This window comes from Cetorhinus maximus, chromosome 23, assembly GCF_964194155.1.
Source record: "Cetorhinus maximus chromosome 23, sCetMax3.hap1.1, whole genome shotgun sequence".
NCBI lineage: Eukaryota > Metazoa > Chordata > Chondrichthyes > Lamniformes > Cetorhinidae > Cetorhinus > Cetorhinus maximus.
Genome location: NC_135901.1, coordinates 38,623,005 through 38,644,457, shown reverse-complemented (window position 1 = coordinate 38,644,457; position 21,453 = coordinate 38,623,005). Strand labels below are relative to the sequence as shown.

Here is a 21,453-nt window from a genome sequence, read left to right as displayed (position 1 = left end):
AGTTATCACATGTACACTGACAGTACCCAGCTCTACCTCAGCACCATCTCTCTCCACTTCTCCACTTTTGTTAAATTATCAGACTGTTTGTCTGATATCTAGTGGTGAATGTGCAGAAATTTCCTCCAATTAAATATTGGGAAGACTGAAGCCATTGTTTTCATTCCCGATCTACCAACTCCATTCCTCTTCCTCACAACTGTCTGAATGTAAACCAGACTTTTTGCACACGTGATGTCAGGTTTGACCCGAGATGCGATTCCAACTCGTGTGTGTGTATGTGTCCCGCTGATTTTCCAGTCACACTGATGATGTGAATCTTCCCCACAGACAAACATTTTTCCTCCCATAATCAGAGGCTGATCATTTATGAATTCAGTGTTTCTATAAGATCTTGCAAGATTTTTGGTTTGATTTTCCCATCTGAAAATCCTCTCCCTCTAATCCCCTGTGAATAGAGTTTACAGAAGTGTTTACTGTCAGTACAGGATAGAAATTCAGAACAGACAATTCTAGTTTCTATGGAACATTCCTTCTTTCATTCCCCCAAGTGTATAAACCCCTGTCCCACACATTCCTCCCCCTCTCTGCTCGTTACAGATTCAGTGCCCAGTCACCTACTAATTCTTCTCTCCAGATTCTCTCTTTTCCTGGCCTTAAAGTGGTGGCTTAGGCTGTGGGTCAATCCCACTCCTTCACTCTAATTCGACCAAATAATTCAACTCAAAACAACAAACCAACTTTGATGACTTGATTCGTCATTTGGATGTGTGGGCAGAATCACCTTTTTCCCAACTGTTGCGAACAGAAAGTCCAGTAATTAATTCAGAGCTTCCTTCTCCCCAGGTCTGTTCCAACAAGCTGTGTCTATCTGAGTTACATTGATACAAACTCACTCACTCAGTATGTGATCAGGTCTCACTGAACTATGACACAAGCTGTGTCTATCTGAGTTACATTGATACAGACTCACTCAGTAAGTGATCAGGTCTCACTGAACTATGACACAAGCTGTGTCTATCTGAGTTACATTCATACAGACTCAATAAGTGATCAGGTCTGACTGAATTACAACAACAAATGCAACAACTTATATTTATATCGAGCTTCTAACGTAATACATTGTCCCAAGAAGTTTCACAGGGGCATAAGGACATATTAGGTCAGATGACCAACTGCTTGGTCAAAGAGGTCGGTTCGAATGAGTGTCTGAAAGGGGGAAAGTGAATTAGAAAGGTGGAGGGATTTAGGGTGGAAATTCCAGAGCTTCGGGTCCAGGCAGCTGAAGGCCCAGCCACCAATGGTGGAGTGATTAAAAGTGGGGATGAAGGACATCCGGTAATGGTGCTCCATGTATGTGGGCCCCATAGCCCAGGCTCAAAGCCTAAATCTGAACTTTGGGTCATAGTTTGACTGTCCCGGGTCTCAGAGAAAAACAATTCCCCAAATAAACATCTTGTAGGATCTTGGTTTATTGATACCATAAGAAGTTTGGACCAGTTGAGTCCTCCTGTGTACTCGATGGAAATTGACTTTAACAGAGTTAAAATCCTCTGGATTCAGTGTCAGAACAAGAACATGTTTTCGCAAAAATAAAAATATACAAATACTAAAATACTGAACAGAACAAACCTGGGGAAATAAACAGCAGGTCAATCACCATTAGAAAGTGATAAGTTAATAGTCACTATTTCAGGTGGGACTCCTTCAGAATGAACACTTCCCACCACCAGCACCAACCCCCCTCCCACATCCCCCTCCCTGTGAACCGAACATTCCTTCAGCCACTCATCCACCCATTGCCCATCCACCCAATGGCTCCCAGCCTGGATTGACATTCAGCATGAACCCAGTGAGAGGGTGAGCTGGCCCACGGGATGTCAGAATGGACAAGAGCTGGAAATGGTCCCAATCAATACATTTTTTGTGTCATTGTTAAAAACAGGAAACTTAATATTTTGTCAAACCCCCATGTGCACACCCTTGGTGAATGACAATTTCTCACCCAGTCCTTTCCTCTGGTTTCAACATGGTGCATCCTGTAAGGGTTCAGAAGAGGTAGAGACAGACTGTTCGAGAGATGGGGCAGAGTGTAGGGAGATGGGGCAGCGTGTCGGGAGATGGGGGCAGCGTGTCGGGAGATGGGGGCAGCGTGTCGGGAGATGGGGGCAGCGTGTCGGGAGATGGGGGAAGAGTGTCGGGAGATGGGGGAAGAATGTCGGGAGATGGGGCAGAATGTCGGGAGATGGGGCAGAATGTCGGGAGATGGGGCAGAGTGTCGGGAGATGGAGCAGAGTGTCGGGAGATGGGGCAGAGTGTCGGGAGATGGGGGCAGCGTGTCGGGAGATGGGGCAGAGTGTCGGGAGATGGGGCAGAGTGTCGGGAGATGGGGCAGCGTGTCGGGAGATGGGGGCAGCGTGTCGGGAGATGGGGGCAGCGTGTCGGGAGATGGGGGCAGCGTGTCGGGAGATGGGGGCAGCGTGTCGGGAGATGGGGGCAGCGTGTCGGGAGATGGGGGCAGCGTGTCGGGAGATGGGGGCAGCGTGTCGGGAGATGGGGGCAGCGTGTCGGGAGATGGGGGAAGAGTGTCGGGAGATGGGGGAAGAGTGTCGGGAGATGGGGCAGAATGTCGGGAGATGGGGCAGAATGTCGGGAGATGGGGCAGAGTGTCGGGAGATGGAGCAGAGTGTCGGGAGATGGGGCAGAGTGTCGGGAGATGGGGCAGCGTGTCGGGAGATGGGGGCAGCGTGTCGGGAGATGGGGCAGAGTGTCGGGAGATGGGGGCAGAGTGTCGGGAGATGGGGGCAGAGTGTCGGGAGATGGGGGCAGAGTGTCGGGAGATGGGGGCAGAGTGTCGGGAGATGGGGGCAGAGTGTCGGGAGATGGGGGCAGAGTGTCGGGAGATGGGGGCAGAGTGTCGGGAGATGGAGCAGAGTGTCGGGAGATGGGGCAGAGTGTCGGGAGATGGGGCAGCGTGTCGGGAGATGGGGGCAGCGTGTCGGGAGATGGGGCAGAGTGTCGGGAGATGGGGGCAGAGTGTCGGGAGATGGGGGCAGAGTGTCGGGAGATGGGGGCAGAGTGTCGGGAGATGGGGGCAGAGTGTCGGGAGATGGGGGCAGAGTGTCGGGAGATGGGGGCAGAGTGTCGGGAGATGGGGGCAGAGTGTCGGGAGATGGGGGCAGAGTGTCGGGAGATGGGGGCAGAGTGTCGGGAGATGGGGGCAGAGTGTCGGGAGATGGGGGCAGAGTGTCGGGAGATGGGGGCAGAGTGTCGGGAGATGGGGGCAGAGTGTCGGGAGATGGGGGCAGAGTGTCGGGAGATGGGGGCAGAGTGTCGGGAGATGGGGGCAGAGTATCGGGAGATGGGACATATACTGTACACGTTGCTCATCTTAATAATTCACAACACTATTCCTGATCTTCATGAGCTGCCTCACTTTCTTTCCCATTAATTCCATTTGCTGATCTGTCAGTAATGGACTTGCTGCCATCTCGAACAAAACTGTTTTCACCACTAAGGCTCCGCTGGTATTGAATAGTCTTCATGACATCATCACACTGGGACTGGATGACATCATAAGAGTCCATTGTTTCTTAATGACCCACATCAATAACAAGAGGAAATATTAATAAACCTGAGCACATTATCTAGGCTGACACTCCAGGGTGACATTGAGGGACTGCTGCGCTGTCAGAGACAGCATCCTTCAGATGGAACTTGTGGAGACTCTGGTCACAATCTTCCAATCCTCCTTATATAGTAGTGGTGTCAAAGGACTGACAGATTGTAAATGTTACACCCCTCTTCAAAGACACAGCAATTCCAGGACAATCAGCTTCACACCAGTGGTGGGGAAAAGCTGGAGACAATAATCCTGGAGAAAATCAATTGGCAATTGGAAAAGTATGGATTTTTATTTCCAGCATTTCCTGTTTTTGATAGCGATGCCTTCTCTGAATCGCAAGGTGAACAGAGGATCTCTGGGAGGAACAGGGAGCTGGGACTTGTCCATGAGAGTAAGCAAAGGTATGAGAACTGAAAGAATCTCGAGTAAGAACCATAGAACACTACAGCACAGAAAACTGGCCATTCGGCCCTTCTAGTCTGTGCCGAAATATTATTCCGCTAGTCCCATTGACCTGCACCTAGTCCATAACCCTCCAGACCTCTCCCATCCATGTATCTATCCAATTTATTCTTAAAACTTAAGAGTGAGCCCGCATTTACCATGTCAGATGGTAGCTCGTTCCACACTCTCACCACTCTCTGAGTGAAGAAGTTCCCCCTAATGTTCCCCCTAAACCTTTCCCCTTTCACCCTAAAGCCATGTCCTCTCGTGTTTATCTCTCCTAATCAAAGTGGAAAGAGCCTACTCGCATTTACTCTGTCTATACCCCTCATAATTTTGTAAACTTCTATCAAATCTCCCCTCATTCTTCTACGCTCCAAAGAATAAAGTCCTAACCTGTTTAATCTTTCACTGTAACTCAACTCCTTAAGACCTGGCAACATGCTAGTAAATCTTCTCTGCATTCTCTCAATCTTACTGATATCCTTCCTGTAGTTAGGCCACCAGAACTGCACACAATACTCCAAAGTTGGCCTCACCAATGTCTTATACAACCTCACCATAACATTCCAACTCCTATACTCAATACTTTGATTTATGAAGGCCAGTATGCCAAAAGCTTTCTTTACAACCTTGTCTACCTGTGACGCCACTTTCAGGGAATTATGTATCTGAACTCCCAGATCCCTTTGTTCCTCCGCAGTCCTCAGTGCCCTACCATTTACTGTGTATGTCCTACCTTGGTTTGACCTTCCAAAATGTAACACCTCACACTTTTCCGCATTCAATTCCATCTGCCATTTTCTGGCCCATTTTTCCAGTTGGTCCAGATCTCTCTGCAAGCTTTGAAAGCCTTCCTCGCTGTCCACAACGCCTCCAATCTTAGTGTCATCAGCAAACTTGCTGATTCAATTCACCACATTATCATCCAAATCATTGATATAGACAACAAACAACAATGGTCCCAGTACAGATCCCTGAGGCACACAGAAAGGGGAAAAGATCCAAAAAAGGGGCAGTCAGTAACAGGACACCAATCAGTCTCCTCTTATCCTGGAGAAATCAAGGACTTAACATACTGCATGTTTGAAACAAAGCTGATTTATTTAACATCAAGATAATAAACTCCAGCCCAGTTACCGGGATTATTAACATCAGCAGAAACAAACCCCAACTGAACATGGATGTGATTAACGGTGACAGTAAAAGCTGAATTGTGCAAATTAAGGGGAACAGAGGGTAAACAGAAATTATTTCTGCTGGTTAGGCAGTCTAGGAATAGGTGGTATAGTTTAAAAGTTAGAACCAGACCCTGAGTATAATTATATAGGATAAATGACACAGAAACAGGCCATTCGGCCCAGCCAGTCCATGCTGGTGTTTATGTTCCACAAGAACCTCCTCCCGTTTATCCTGATCTAAATCTACCATCTTAACCATCTATTCCCTTCTCCCTCTTGTGCTTGTCCAGCATCCCCTTAAATGATATTAGATGCGATTCCACCATTGGACAACACTTACTAAACAATCCTGAAGTAAAAGTTCAGAATCTTGATGTAAACTAATTTCTGATGAGTTCCTGAATTGTGGGGAAAGATCAGAGACAGCGGTTCTTAAAGGGACACTGCAGCCCCGAGAACACAATCAGATATCGATCCAGAATATTAAACTCCAGCCCAGTAACAGGGATTATTAACATCAGCAGAAACAAACCCCAACTGTCAGAATGAACATAGTTCAGTCCTGGATGTGATTAACAGCAGCAATAACAGCAGAATCCAAACTCTGAGGTCACTTGTGAACTCGCTGGTGTCTACGCAGATGTGGTGACTGAGTGAATCCCTTCCCACATTTGGAGCAGATGAATGGCCTTCTCCAGTGTGAACTCGCTGGTGTGTGAGTAATTGAGATGACTGAGTGAATCCCTTCCCACATTTGGATCAGATGAATGGCCTCTATCCAGTGTGAAGTCGCTAGTGTACAATGAGGCTGAATGAAGACCTGAATCTCTTTCCACAGGAAGTACAGCTAAACGGCCTCTCCTCAGTGTGAATTCGCTGGTGCTTCAGCAGGTCAGAGGACCCAGTGAATCCTTTCCCACACTCGGAGCAGGTGAACGGCCTCTCTCCAGTGTGAACTCGCTGGTGTCTCAGTAGACCAACTGCTTGATTGAACCCCTTCCCACAATTAGAGCAGATGAATGGCCTCTCTCCAGTGTGAATTCGCTGGTGTACAGTGAGGTTGAATGAAGACCTGAATCTCTTCCCACAGGAAGTACAACTGAACGGCCTCTCTTCAGTGTGAATTTGCTGGTGTACAGTGAGATGGAATGAAGACCTGAAACTCTTTCCACAGGAAGTACAGCTGAACGGTCTCTCCTCAGTATGAATTCGCTGGTGCTTCAGGAGGTCAAAGGATCGAGTGAATCCTTTCTCACATATAGAGGTGAACGGCCTTTCCCCAGTGTGAACTCGCTGGTGTGTTAGCAGGTGGGCTGACCGAATGAATCCCTTCCCACAGTCGGAGCAGGTAAATGGTCTCTACCCAGTGTGAATTCGCTGGTGTGTCAGCCGGTCAGATGACGTAGTGAATCCCTTCCCACACTCGGAGCAGGTAAATGGCCTGACCCCAGTGTGAATTCGCTGGTGTGTCAGTAGTTGGGATAAGAGATTGAATCCCTTCCCACACTCGGAGCAGGTAAATGGCCGACCTTCAACATGAACTTGCTGGTGTCTCAGCAAGTGGGATAACTGAGTGAATCCCTTTCCACACTGAGAGCAAGTGAACAGCCTCTCCCCAGTGTGACTGCGTCGATGTTTTTCCAGCTGGGATAGGTTATCGAATCCTTTCTCACAGTCCTCACATTTCCACGGTTTCTCCATGGTGCAGGTGTCCCTGTGTCTCTCCAGGTTGGATGATCAGTTGAAGCCTCGTCCACACAGAGAACACGTGTACAGTTTCTCCCCGCTGTTAATGGTGCAATGTTATTTCAGGTTGTGTAACTGGTTAAAGCTCTTTCCACAGTCAGTTCACTGGAACACTCTCACTCAGGGTGTGTGTGTGTCTCGGTGCTTTTCCAGACTCTCTGATGTTTGAAATATTTTCCCACAGACAGAACAAACAAACCTTTCTCCTTCCACAGTCAAAGGCCGATGATATGCAGGTCCTGATGAATCGAGTGACTCTGTCTGATCTTGATGTGATGTTTGGTTTGAGTTTCCCGTCTGCAAATCCTCCCCTTTAATTCTCTGCGAAAGGAGTTTACAAAAGTCATCACTGAAAGAACAGGATAGAAATTCAGAACAGACAATTCTAGTTCCTGTGGAACATTTTTTCCTCCCTTGTTCCCCGAAAGCTACGAATCCCTGTCCCACACTCTCCCTCCTCCCTGTGCTGAATTCCAAACAGAGTTTTGGACAATATTTTTCTGTATCTTTTTAAACAAATTTGTCCAACTGGAGATAACAATATGTCTGATCATTCACTTCAGTCATTACTCGTGACAAAACATTAATCTGAAACCCCCTGTCCGACCATACAGAATAGCAGATGTTAACGTTGTGTGTAAAACTTACTGTGTGGTGATTTAATGAGTGATTGTGAAGGCGGTTTCTCCAAACCTCCCAGGGTTTCCTTCCTTCCTTCTCTCTCTGTCTAACTAAGTTAAACCTGGGATCAGTTTCATGGTCCATTCTGGTTCCTGCTTCTCTTCCTGATGACTAATTAACTCCAATCAAACACTGAGAAGACTGAAGACACTGTTTTCAGTCCCTGCTCCAATCTCCATTCCCTAGATACCAACTCCATCCCTCTCCCTGGGAACAGTCTGAGATTAAGCCAGTCTGTTCACAACCTCGGTGTTACATTTGATCTCGGGATAAGCTTCTGACCTCATACCTTTGCCATCACTAAAATCGCCTGTTTCCATCTCCGTAGCCTCACCCTGTCTCAGTGAATCTGCTGCTGAAACCCTCATCGCTGCCGTTGTTACCTCCAGACTCGACTATTCCAACACATTCCTGGTTGGTCTCCCACATTTTACCCTCTGTAAATTTGGCGCCATCCAAATATCTGCTCTCTGTGTCTTCTCACAGTGAGGCCCATTCCCCTAACACCTCTCTGCTTCCTGACCTGCCTTGGCTCCCGGTCAAGCAACAGTTCGATTTTAAAATTCTCATCCTTGTTTTCAAATCCCTCCATGGCCTCGCCCCTCCCTATCTCGGCAATCTCCTCCAGCCCCACAACCCTCTGAGATATTTACACTGCTCTAATTCTGGCCTTGTACATTCCCTATTTTAATCGCTCCACCATTAGTGACCGTGCCTTCAGTTCCCTCATCACCAAGCTCTAAATTCTCTCCCTACAGCTCTCCCTCCATCTACCACATTTTCCACCTTTAAGACAACACAGTATTAATAAAAAGAGACATTCTGTCAAAACTTTTTATCTTGTACTCATCAGGTCAGCTGCAAGAATACCAAATTTCAAAGATTATCAGTCAGGCCCATAATGTGTCTCACTTACACTTGCTAAAAGCCATATATATTCACACATAGGGACCTGTTCTCTGCAGGCAGAAGGAACATGTCCAGCCTTGGGGCCTTGTGTTGAATTAACAAAGAAACACAGAAAATAGGAGGAATAGGCCATTCGGCCCTTCGACCCTCCTCTGTCATTCAATACGATCATGGAGGCTGATCCTCTATCTCAACGCCTTACTCCCGCTCTCTCCCCATACCCCTTGACTCATTTTGAGTCCAGAAATCTCTCTATTTCCTTCTGAAATAAATTCACTGAAATGGCCTCCACAGCCTCTGTGGTCGGTAATTCCACATGTTCACTACCATCTGGGTGAAGACGTCTCTCCTCATCTCGGTCCTAAATGGTCTACCCTGTATCCTGAGATTGTGACCCCTTGTTCTACACACCCCCCACCCCAAGCCAGAGGAAATATCATCCCTGCATCCAGTCTGTCCATCCCTGTCAAAACGTTATACATTTCAATGAGATCCCCTCTCATTCTTCTAAACTTCAGTGAATACAGGCCTTGTTGATCCAATCCTGCCATCCCAGGAATCAGTCTGGTGAACCTTCGCTGCACTCCCTCTGTGACAAGTATATCCTTTCTTAGGTAAGGAAACCAAAATTACACACAAATCCTCCAGGTGTGATGTCACCATAGCCCTGTACAGCTGCAGTAAGACATTCTTGCTCCTGTGCTCAAGTCCTCTCGCAATGAAGGCCAAAATATCATTTGCCTTCTTCACTGCTTGCTACACCTGCTTGCTTGCTTTCAGTGATTGGTGCACAAGGACACCCAGGTCCCTTTGAACATCAACATTTCCCAATCTATCACCATTTATATAATACTTTGCCATTCTGTTTTTTCTACCGGAGTGGATAACTTCACACTTTTCCACGTTATACTGCACCTGCCATGTATTTGTCCATTCATTCACTTTGAGTCTAAATCACTTTGAAGCCTCTTAACACCCTCATCATCGCTCACATTCCCAAGTTTCGTGTCGTCAGCAAACTTGGAAATATCATATTTGGTTCCCTCATCCAAATCATTGATATATATTGTGATTAGCAGGGACCCAAGCACTGATCCCTGCTGTAACTCACTAATCACCGCCTGCCACTCCGAAAAAGACCCACTTATTCCTGCTCTCTCTTTCCTGTCTGGTAACCAATTCTCAGTCCATGTCAATATATTACCCTCAATCCCATGTGCTTTAATTTTACACACTAACCTTTTATGTGGGACTTTATCAAAAGCTTTCTCAAAATCCAAATACACCACATCCACTGGTTCTCCCGTATCTATTCTGCTAGTTACATTCTCAAAGAACTCCAATACATTTGTCAAACATAATTTCCCTTTAATAAACCCATGTTGACCTTGTCTAACCCCATTGAGATTTTCTAAGTGTCCTATTATCACATCCTTTATAACATACTTTAGCATTTTCCTTACTACCAAGGTCAGGCTAACTGGTCTGTAATTCCATGTTTTCTCCCTCCCTTGTTTGTTAAATAGTGGGGTTACATTGACACCCTCCAATCTGCTGGGACTGAACCAGAATGTACAGAATTTTGGAAGAAGCCAATCAACGCATCCACTATTTCCATGGTCACCTCCTTTAGTCCTCTGGGATGTAGGTTATCGAGCCCTGGGGAATTATCAGCTTTCAGCTCCATTAATTTCTCCAGCACGCTTGTTTTAGTAATGCTAATTTCCTTCAAATCCTCCTTCTCACTTGACCCTTGGGTCCCTTGTATTTCTGGGAAGTTATTTTTGTCTTCCTCTGTGAAGATAGAACTAGAGTAGTTGTTTAATTGCTATGCCATTTCCTTGTTTTCTATTATAAATTCTCCCGTTTCAGACTGCAAGGGGCCTACATTTGTCTTTACTAATTTCTTTCTTTATATGTACTTAAAGAAAAGCCTGGGGGACAATAGCTCCCTGGTGTATTATCCATGGCAACAACCAATCAGAACTGACTGGCCAACCAATTAGCACCCTTTTCTCATGCAGCATAAATTATTGTTCCCTTTGAAATGAGCTATTCTTGTGCCTGCCCTGATGAGCGCAAGTCAAATCGTTTTGGGACCATGCCAGTTTTCTCAGTAACACTCAAGTTCTGTACAACCAAGTGACTATTTAAGACTCTCCTTAAAACTATTGGCCCAAGCTTTTGGTCACCTGTCCTAATATCTCCTTATGTATCACACTTTGTTTTATAATTTCACTGTGAAGCTCACTGGGATGATTTATGATGTTAATAGAAGTTGTTGTTGTTTCTGACTGTTACCCTGATCTCCTGTTTTACAACATTGATCTCACACCAAACTCTATCTCTGATTTATTGTCCCTCCTGCAGGTCATTCATCCGGGTCTGCAGCCTCTGTAAACATGGCGGCTACGCATGCGCTCTGCTACTCATTGCTCCCAACAAAGATGGCGGCCGTTACCTCGGGCCTACTTCCGGAGAAAAGCCTCAGCTGTCGTTCCACTTCGTGAAACGCGGGACCGATGGCTTCTTATTGAGGTTTTGGGGCTGTCACCGTGAATTTATGAAGCCTCCCAACCAACCCACTGGCCCTATTTTCCTTCACACATTTATTTTCGGCTCTGAATCCGCACTCAGTCTTTGTAAAACCTGCATGTTAAATCCGCTCGTTCGAGCTCTTTTACCTTCCGTCCCCACGGTCTGCGCATGCTCCAGCTCTTGATTGATGGTAGCTGCGGACCATTAGGTGGAGGGGGCGGGGCTGGAGGGACGTGCGCGCGCGGCTGTTCTTCCAGCCAATCGGAGTAAATTAGGGGCGGGGCCAGGCTGGAGCGAAGCATGCGCAGTACGTGTGTGGGACCAGGATGAAGGCGGTCGAATTTTCTTTTCCCACCTATTTCTATTATTATTTAAAAAATTTATTTCCATCCATTTTTTTATCCCCAGCTTTTAGCCCATTTCGATCCCTTCTCCCCACCCCACCCTCACTCGGGCTATCTGTCACTTGCTCATTCTGCATCACCCCCTACACCTCAACCCCCTCCCATGGCACCTTCCCATGCAACCGCAGAAGGTGCAACACCTGCCCCTTCACTTCTCCCCTCCTCACCGTCCAAGGGCCCAAACACTCCTTTCAATTGAAGCAGCATTTCACTTGCACTTCCCTCAATTTAGTCTACTGTATTCGCTGCTCCCAATGCGGTTTCCTCTAAAATTGGAGAGACCAAACGCAGATTGGGTGACCGCTTTGCGGAACACCTTCGGTCTGTCCGCAAGCATGACCCAGACCTCCCTGTCGCTTGCTATTTCAACACACCACTCTGCTCTCATGCCCACATGTCCATCCTTGGCCTGCTGCAATGTTCCAGTGAAGCTCAATACAAACTGCAGGAACAGCACCTCATCTTCCGACTAGGTACGTTACAGCCTTCCGGACTGAATATTAAGTTCAACAACTTTAGATCATGAACTCTCTCCTCCATCCCCACCCCCTTTCTGATCCCCCCCTTTTCCAATAATTTATATATATTTTTCTTTTTCTTTTCCCACCTATTTCCATTATTTTTAAATGTATTTCCATCCTTTTTTTTATCTCTATCTTTTACCACCCCACCCCCACTATCTGTCCCTTGCTCATCCTGCTTTCTCCCCTTAATGTCCTCATTAGCACATTTCTTAGCTCATATCACCACCGTCAACATCTCTTTGTCCTTTTGTCTATGACATATTTTGGCAATCTCCACCTATCACTGGCCCTCTATCCAGCTCTACCTGTCCCCCCACCCCCCCTTAAACCAGCTTATATTTCACGTCTTTTCTATTTTTCCCTAGTTCTGATGAAGAGCCATTCGGACTCAAAACGTTAACTGTATCCCTCTCTGCAGATGCTGTCAGACCTGCTGAGTTTTTCCAGGTAGTTTTGTTTTTGTTCAATTAAATCACTGTTTGGTTCCATCTTTCAAAACCTTGAGAACAGGCAGAAGAAAGGTACTTAATTTGAAGAGTAAATGTTAAAAAGTAAAGTAATCTGATTGCCAGAATATATAACTCTACTGCAGTTACAGGGATTGTTAACATCAGCAAAAACAAACCCCAACTGTCAGGATAAACATGGTTCAGTCCTGGATGTGATTAAGAGCAGCAATAACAGCAGAATCGAACCCCTGCTGTCACTTGTGAACTCGTTGGTTTCTCAGCAGTGGGATGATAAGTTAAATCCCTTCTCACACACGGAGCAGTTGAATGGCCTCTCCCCAGTGTGAACTCGCTGGTGTGTGTCCTGGAGATGATGGTTTTCCCACGCACCCACAGCCCTTGTATTCTGGCTGGTGTGGGCTTTGAGCTGGGATGATTCTGTCAACATCCTGGTTGAGTTATAGATGTGCATAGTCCATTTCCCATGCCCCATCTTTCTCTCCTCCCACATGGACCAGAGTCCTGTGTAGGCCCAGACCAGGTGGCAGGTTCCCTTCCCTGAAGGACATTAATAAACCAGTGTTTTTATGACAATCCAGCAGCTTTAATGGTCACTTTTCCCCTGTGCCAGCTCCACAAATTACTGATTCATTCAGCTCAATTTCACAACCTGCCTTTGTGTTTCAGCGGGTTCTCTCTCACTCCTTTTTTTCTGTTTTAAATCAATTTCACTGGGTACTAGAAGGAGACGATTTGCAGTCGAGAAACTGAAACCAAACATCGCACCAGGATCTGTTGGAGTCACCCAAATAATCGTAACCTGAATATCATCATATTTTGAACATGGAAGGAAAAAGCACCGTTCACAGTGGGGAGAAACCGTACGCATGTTGTGTATGTGGATGAGGCTTCACCTGATCATCTGACCTGTTTAAACACATGCGGCATCACATCGGGGAGCAACTGTGGTAATGTGGGGATGGTAAGAAGGGATATAGTTACCTTTCTAGGCTGGAAACTCATTTGCGCACTCACGCTGGGGAGAGGCCATTCACCTGTTCCGAGTGTGGGAAGAAATTCACTCAAATATTCACCCTGATGTCACACCAGTGAGTTCACACTGAGGAGAGACCATTCAGGTGCTCTCACTGCGGGACTGGGTTCAGGCAATCATCTAACCTCACTGTGCACCAGCGCATTCACATTGGAGAGAGAGCATTCCCATGAACTGAATGTGGAAAGTGACTCACTCAGTCATCGAGCCCCCTGAAACACCAGCGAGCTCACGAGTAAGGACAGGGAATAGATTTTGCTGTTAAGCACATCCAGGACTGAACCATTTTCATGGTGGTCTGTTTCTGCTGATGTTTCGAGTCTGAATTATCCTTCTTCAGCTTGTACTTTTTCTGCCGACATGGACATGATGGATCGAATGGCCAGCTTCTGGGTCATAAATATTTCTATGTTTTGGTATTTCAATGTTTAAAAATTATGACTCTTTTCTTGTATGATTGTATGTGTTTGCTCAATAAAACCTCTGGTGGAGAAGGATTAAGAGTTTTCAGTGTGGAATAGAAGTTGTATGGGTCAACAGCAAAGCAACACATTTCAAATCAGAGCAGAAATAGACAACAGGTACAGAATGACTCTCCTACCTTTTGTTTATTTACTCATTCCATTACCATAGTTTTTGTCTTGTATCATCATCCCTTTTGTTATTTCATCTCTCCTGAATTCATCCAATCACAAACCTTCTCTTTTGTTCTCCTCCTTCCCCTCATTTCCCTGTCTGTGTATTTTTCTAAAGTCTGTTGAATCACTAACTTATTTTCCAGCTCTGTCTGAAGTTCAGTGACCTGAACTATTAACTGTTTTTCTTTCCACAGCCTCGGCATGACCACTGAGTACTTTCAGCATTTTCTGGTTGAGATTCAGGATCACAGCTGGTGGAATTTATATTCAACGAATCAATCAAAGTGTGTAATTGACAGCCAGTGTCAGTAACGGTGATGATCATTGTCATAAAAAACCATTTGGTTCATTATTGCCCTTTAACTATATTAACAATCCATCTTTAAAAGTTCAAAGCATTTCACTCATATTCAGCACATTCATAATGGCAAGACGTAGTTGAAATGTCCCCTGTCTGGGGGAAAAAAAATCAAATGTTCACCCGATCTGCTGAGGTTCCAGTGAGTTCACATCTAATTGCTGATAATTACATTCAGGACAGAACTATGGTGCAGGGCGTGTGCAGTTTGGTTTATCAATCAAGGGATTTAATCATTTTATAACTTGCCCCTATGGTTCCATCGCAATCAAATCACAAAACATAATTATTATTTCAACACTCTCTTTTCCATGGCGGGACTATTACCCAGCATTCGGAGCGATACAGAATGTGCCCTATCCTCATTGCAGGGGCGGCTACGCCATCGGATTATTAAAATTTATTGTTTATGCAATAACGTCCTCTCACCCAGCATTCAATGCGGGACAGAATGTGCCCTATCCAGAGCGCCAGGGTCTTACGCATGCGCATGGCGGAGTGTGATTGGCACCTGCGCATTGCGGGCTCTGGGCTGAGCATGCGCAATGCTGCCCTGTGGCTGGAGCCGCAGAGAGTCGGTGAGAAAATGGCGACTGGAGCAGAATAACAGAGTTAGTGGGTGGGAGGGTGGACGGGAGGAATGGAGCCAGCGGAGTGGGCAGCGAGGCTTCATAAACACTTGGTGTAGGCCGCAGAGCCTTAATAAGAAACTACCGGTCCCGCGTTTGCAGCGAACAGACCGGAAATGGCTGAATCTCCATCTGCTCGGCCCGGGGGAGCGGCTGTGCAGCAGGGCGCATGCGCGGTCATCCTGGTCCAGGAAGAGGAGAGAATATTGCGCATTTCTATCCTGGACTGACACGGATGGATTTTGGAAACGCCTTTTACAGGGGGTTAGAAGGGAAGGATTTACACACAGCAAACTGAAACCAATAGAAATGTTTGTCTCTTTTTAATTTCTATCCTGGACAGACAGTGATGGCTATTGTAAATTTCTATTACAGGACATTAGAAAGGGAGGATTAACAGACGGGAAACTCAATTCAAGAATCACATCAAGAACTGAAAGATTCACTCCATTCATCGGGACCTGACTATCATCAGCATTGAATGTGGAAGGAATAAGGTTTGTCTGTTCTGTCTGTGGGAAAAGATTTCAATCATCACAGGGACTGGAAAAAACAGAGGGAGAAACTGTTGAGGGATTTGAAAACAAGGATGAGAATTTTAAAATTGAGGTGTTGCTTCACCGGGAGCCTGTGCAGGTCAATGAGCAGAGTGGTGATGTGGGAGTGAGACTTACTTATGATTTTGAATACATCTTCAAATCTGAGGGGTCTGGACAGAGTGGAGAGGGAGAAACTGTTCCAATTGGTAGAAGGATCGAGAACGAGAGAACACAGATTTAAGAAAAAAAGAATCAATGTAGACATGAGAAACTTTTTCACACAGCGAGTGGTTAAGATGTGCTGTCTGAGAGTGTGGTGGAGGCAGCTTCAATTGAGGTATTCAAGAGGAAATTGGATGATACCTGAAAAGGAAGAATGTGCAGGGTTACAGGGAGAAAGTGAGGGATTGGCATTGATTGAATTGCTCATTTAGAGAGCTGGCACAGACAGGAAGGGCCGAATGGTCTTCACTGCTCAAACAACTCTGTGATACAGAGAGTGAAGTTTTGGATGATCTCAGGTTTATGGAGTTTGAATGTGGGAGACTGGATAGGAAAGTGTCAGCAGAGTCACGTCTAGAGGGAACAACAGAATGGATGAGAGTTTCAGAAATGGTTGAGCTGAGGCAGAGGCAAAATCAGGCAGTGTTATTGAGGTGGATCCACCCGATCACAGACCTTCCCTTTTGTTCTTCCCTCACAATCCCCCTTTCATTGACTCAAAACCTATTACATTTCTATCTTTCCCCAGTTCTGAGGAAGGTTCATCAGAACCTGAAACATTAACTCTCGTTCTCTCCACAGATGCTGCCTGACCTGCTGAGTATTTCCAACATTTTCTGTTTTTATTACTGAGGTGGAAATAGACGGTCTTGGTGATGATGTGGATATGTGGCTGGAAGCTCATCTTGGGGTGAAATATTTCACCATGGTTGTGAACTGTCTGGTTGGCAGGGAGAGGGATGGAATCGTTGGCTCGGGATTGAGCTTGTAGTGGGGGCTGAAGATAATGGCTTCAGTCTTCCCAATACTTAAATGGAGGAAATTTCTGCTCATCCAGTACTGGATGTCAGACAAGTCAGGACGGTGTGTGACTTGGGAGGGGAACATGGAGGTGATGGTGTTCACATACACCTGCTACCCAAGTCCTTCCAGGTTGGGGTGAGGATCCTTTTTCTTATTACGGGCCACACACACATAAAAATGAACATTGTGGCTGGAGCTTTAGTACATAGAACTGCATTGTCAACTTGTCATCTGCTGATTTGGAGCTCTTCCCACAGAACAGCAACCACAGCCAAACATGTTTCTCAGCGTTCCTAGTGCCATCCTTTTTGTCGAAATTGGATGGCGAGTTTCCCAACCCAGAAGTCTAACACTGTCTGAAAGTTCACCCAGGACTTCATTGTTTTCCCGCAGCATCGTGGTCAGTTACAGAGACAAACGAGCAGCCGTGCTGTCATGATGAGTTTGTACAGTTCTCACTAAAAATAGAGACTGAGACAACCACAAAACAAAGTCATTTGGCAATAAAGAGATCTGATGCTGTGTTCAGCCTCTACACAGAACATTGGAGTTAATTTTAATTTTAGAACTCTTGCGGGCTGGATAAAATTGAGCAACGGGCCAGATCCAGCCCACGGGCCGTGGATTCCCCACCCCTGCTATAGGTGGAGGTTTCGCCAAAGCTCTGGTTGGGCTTTAGGCAAATAAAATCCCTCTAATTTCCTGCCTGCTGCTCCGATCTCTTTCTCTCACTCTCTCTCTCGCTCGCCCTCTCGCTCTCTCTCTCTCTCTTCCTCTCTCCCCCACCCCCCCCTCCCATAGAGGCCATAGTCTTGTGTAGGCCCAGACCTGGTGGCAGGTTCCCTTCCCTGAAGGACATTAGTGAACCAGTTGGGTTTTTATGACAATCCAGCAGTTTTCATGGTCCCTTTTTCCTCGTGCCGGCCCCACAAATTCCCAGATTCATTCAGCTCAATTTCACAACCTGCCTTTGTGTTTTTGTCGGTTTTCTCTCTCTCCTTTTATTCTGTTTTAAACCAATGTCACAGGGTATGAGAAGGGAAGAACTTGCAGACAAGGAACTCAAACCAAACATCATATCAGGATCTGATGGAATCGCCCAATTTATCATAATCTGAATATCTTCAGATTTTGAACATGGAAGAAAAAAGCACCTTTCACAGTGGGGACAAAACCTGGAAATGTGGGGACTGTGGGAAGGAATTCAATCGGTCATCCCACCTGCTGATGCACCAGCGAGTTCACACTGACGAGAGACCTTTTAAATGCCCAGACTGCGGGAAATGCTATAAAAGTTCCTGGAACCTGATGCCCCTTCAATGTATTCAAACGGACGAGAGACCATTCAGGTGCTCTCACTGTGGGACTGGGTTCAGAGAATCATCCCAACTCACTGTACACCAGCGAGTTCACACTGGGGAATGGCTGTTCACCTGCTCCGAATGTGGGAAGGGATTTGCTCAGTCATCCCAACTGCTGACACACCAGTGAGTTCACACTGGGGAGAGGTCGCTCACCTGTTCCGAGTGTGGGAAGGGATTCATTCGGACATCCCACCTGCTGACACATCAGTGGGTTCACAGCAGGGAGAGAGCTTTCACCTGTTTCGTGTGTGGGAAGGGATTCGCTCAGTCATCCACTCTGGTGCATCACCAGCGAGTTCACACTGGAGAGAGGCCATTCACCTGCTCCGAGTGTGGGAAGAGATTCACTCGGTCATCCCACCTGCAGAATCACCAGCGAGTTCATGTGGGGAGAAGCAGTTCACCTGCTCTGAGTGTGGGAACAGATTCACTACCTCATCCCAGCTGCTGAGCCATCAGCGAATTCACAAGTAACTACAATGATTGGATTTTGCTGTTAATCACATCCAGGGTTGAACTATGTTCAAAGGGGTATGTTTCAGCTGATGTTAATAAACTCCACCCAGTGATACGGTTAACATTCTGGATAAAAGTCAAATAAATCAGCCTTGTGTTGAACACACTGTGTTGAGTCTTCTTACTATGTTGAACACATTAGGTCCTTTTGAAGGGCTCTTCCTCTCCTCTGTCTCCTCCATCCTCACCTCCAACAACAAGTGTGAGGAGCTCATGGAGCTTCTTTGTCACTAAGATTGAGACAATCCGATCAGCTGCCTCCGCTGCTTCCCTCCCTTCCATGAGCCCACCAGGACAAACTGTCTCTGAAGTTCCCCTTGTCTGAGCCCTGAACCCACATCTTTCTCCAGTTTATCTCCCATCTCCCTCGTGCCCTTTCATTGCTTGTCTTGTCCATGGGACCCATCTTCTGCCCCCTTGACCCTATTCTCACTAAACTGCTGACCATCCAACTTCTCCATGTTGGCTGATGCTGTTAACGGTTTTTTCTCTCTCTTCTAGCAGTGTTCCTCTCACCTTTAAGTCCACCGCCATCATCCTAAAAAAACAACCTCTAATCTCCTATTATCTTTTCAAACTACCGCCCCATCTCCAACCTCCCTTTCATCTCCAAAGTCCTTGTACTTGGTGTCCCCCAAGGGTCAATCCTTGGCCTCTCCTATTTCTCATCTACATGCTGCCACTAGGTGACATCATCCAAAAGCACCGTGTTAGTTTTCACATGTACACTGACAGCGCCCAGCTCTACCTCACCACTATCCTTGGCTTTCATTGGCTGAAACTCTGCAACATTCTGAAAGCTGATTTGTCTCAAACTCCAGGAGAAAACTGGGCCTTTCTCTTTGTGGCTTTAAACAGATGAAACCCTGTAGGTGTGGAGCAGACATTTCAACATTTGTGACTGAAGCGTGATAAAACAATGTACAAACAATTCAAGGGCTGACTTCAAGGAATGACTAGCCAGGCAGGGAAAGTCACCATTAGAACAAGCAGAATCCCTGGTTTTAATAAATGAATGGGTAGAAAGGTTCAGAAGAAGGTTAATACCATCATCATTCAGAACATCACTTGGAAGACAAGGCCTGGGAGAGGGGGGACCTACTGCAGACATAGGAACAGGAGAAGGTCATTCAGCTCATCCAGCCTGCTGCGCCATTCAATACGATCATGGCTGATCAAACACTTCAATACCTTTCACCCACACTATCCCCATAACCCTTTACATTATTGTAAGTCAGAAATCTCCCACTCTCTACCTTAAACATATTCAATGACTGAGCTTCCATGGCCCTTGGGGTAGAGAATTCCAAGGATTCACAACCCTGTGAGCAAAGAAATTTCTCCTCACCTCGGTCCTAAGTGGCTTCCCCCTTATTCTGAAATTGTATCCACTGGTTCTGGACTCCCCAACCAGGAGAAACATCTTACCCGCATCTATCCTGTCTATTTATTTAAGTATTCTGTAGGTTTCAATGAGATCACTTCTCATTCTTCGAAACTCTAGAGAATACAGGCTCAATTTGCCCAATCTCTCTTCATTAGACAGTCCCGCCATCCCTAGAACAAGCCTGGTGAACCTTCGTTGCACTCCCTCTAATAATATCCTTCTGAGGTAAGGGGACCAAAACTGCACACAGTACTCCAAGTGCGATCTAACCAAGCTTCTATACAATTGAAGCAACACTTCACTACTCTTGTACTCAAATCCTCTTGTGTTAAAAGGTATGTTTCCATTAGCCTTCCTAATAACTTGTTACACCAGCATGTTAGCCTTCAGTGACTTATGCACAAGGATACCCAGGTCCCTTTGTACATCTACACTTTCTAATCTCTTATCATTTAGGAATTAGTCTGCACATCTGTTCCTTCTACCAAAGTGGATAACCTCACATATTTCCACATTATATTCCATCTGCCATGATCTTGCCCACTCACTAAGTCTGTCCAAATTCCTCCTGTAGCTGCTTTACATCTTCCTCCTAACACACATTCCAGCCTAGCTTTGTATCGTCCACGAACTTGGAAGTATTACATTTGGCCCCCACATCCAAATCATTAATATATATTGTGACCATCTGGAACCTAAGTACTGATCCTTGTGGTACTCCACTAGTCACAGCCTACCAATGTGAGAATTACCCGTTTATTCATACTCTGTTTTATGCCTGTTCGCCAATCCTTAATTCATGCCAGTACATTGCCTCCTATCACATGTGCGTTTATTTTGTTAATCAACCCCCTGTCGGTGATCTTATCAAAAGCCTTCTGACAATCAAGTATATTATGTCCATCGACTCTCCTTTATCAATTTTGTTAGTAGCTTCCTCAAAAATCTCCAACAAGTTCGTCAAACATGATTTCCCATTCGCAAATCCATGCTGACCATGCCCAATCAGATCATGATTATCCAAGTATCCACTTATCACATCCTTTATAATAGATTCTAGCATTTTCCCTACTGCTGGTGTAAGGCTAACAGGTCTGTAGTTCTGTTTTCTCTCTCTCTCCTTTCTTTAAGAGTTAGGTGACATTTGCTACCTTCTAATCTTGAGGAACCATTCCAGAATCTATAGGATTTTGGAAAGTGATTACCAATGCATCCACTATCTCTATAGCCACCTCTTTCAACACTCTGGGATGCAGAATATCAGGTCCAGGTGACTCATCAACTTTCAGTCCCATACTTATACTAATTTCCTTCAACTCCTTATTCTCCCTAGTCACTTGGATCTCTAAATTTGGGAGATTTCCTGTATCTTCCTCAGTGAAGACAGACACAAATTTATCATTTGGTTTCTCTGCCATTTCTCTATTCTCCATCATGAATT

At 45.9% G+C, this 21,453-nt stretch overlaps 1 protein-coding gene across 1 annotated transcript in view; it reads right to left on the bottom strand.

Moving 5' to 3' along the window:
• Nucleotides 1–21,453, bottom strand: part of LOC144697486 (uncharacterized) — a 352,987-nt gene that overhangs the window by 245,884 nt on the left and 85,650 nt on the right. The gene's annotated exons all lie outside the window — the stretch shown is intronic.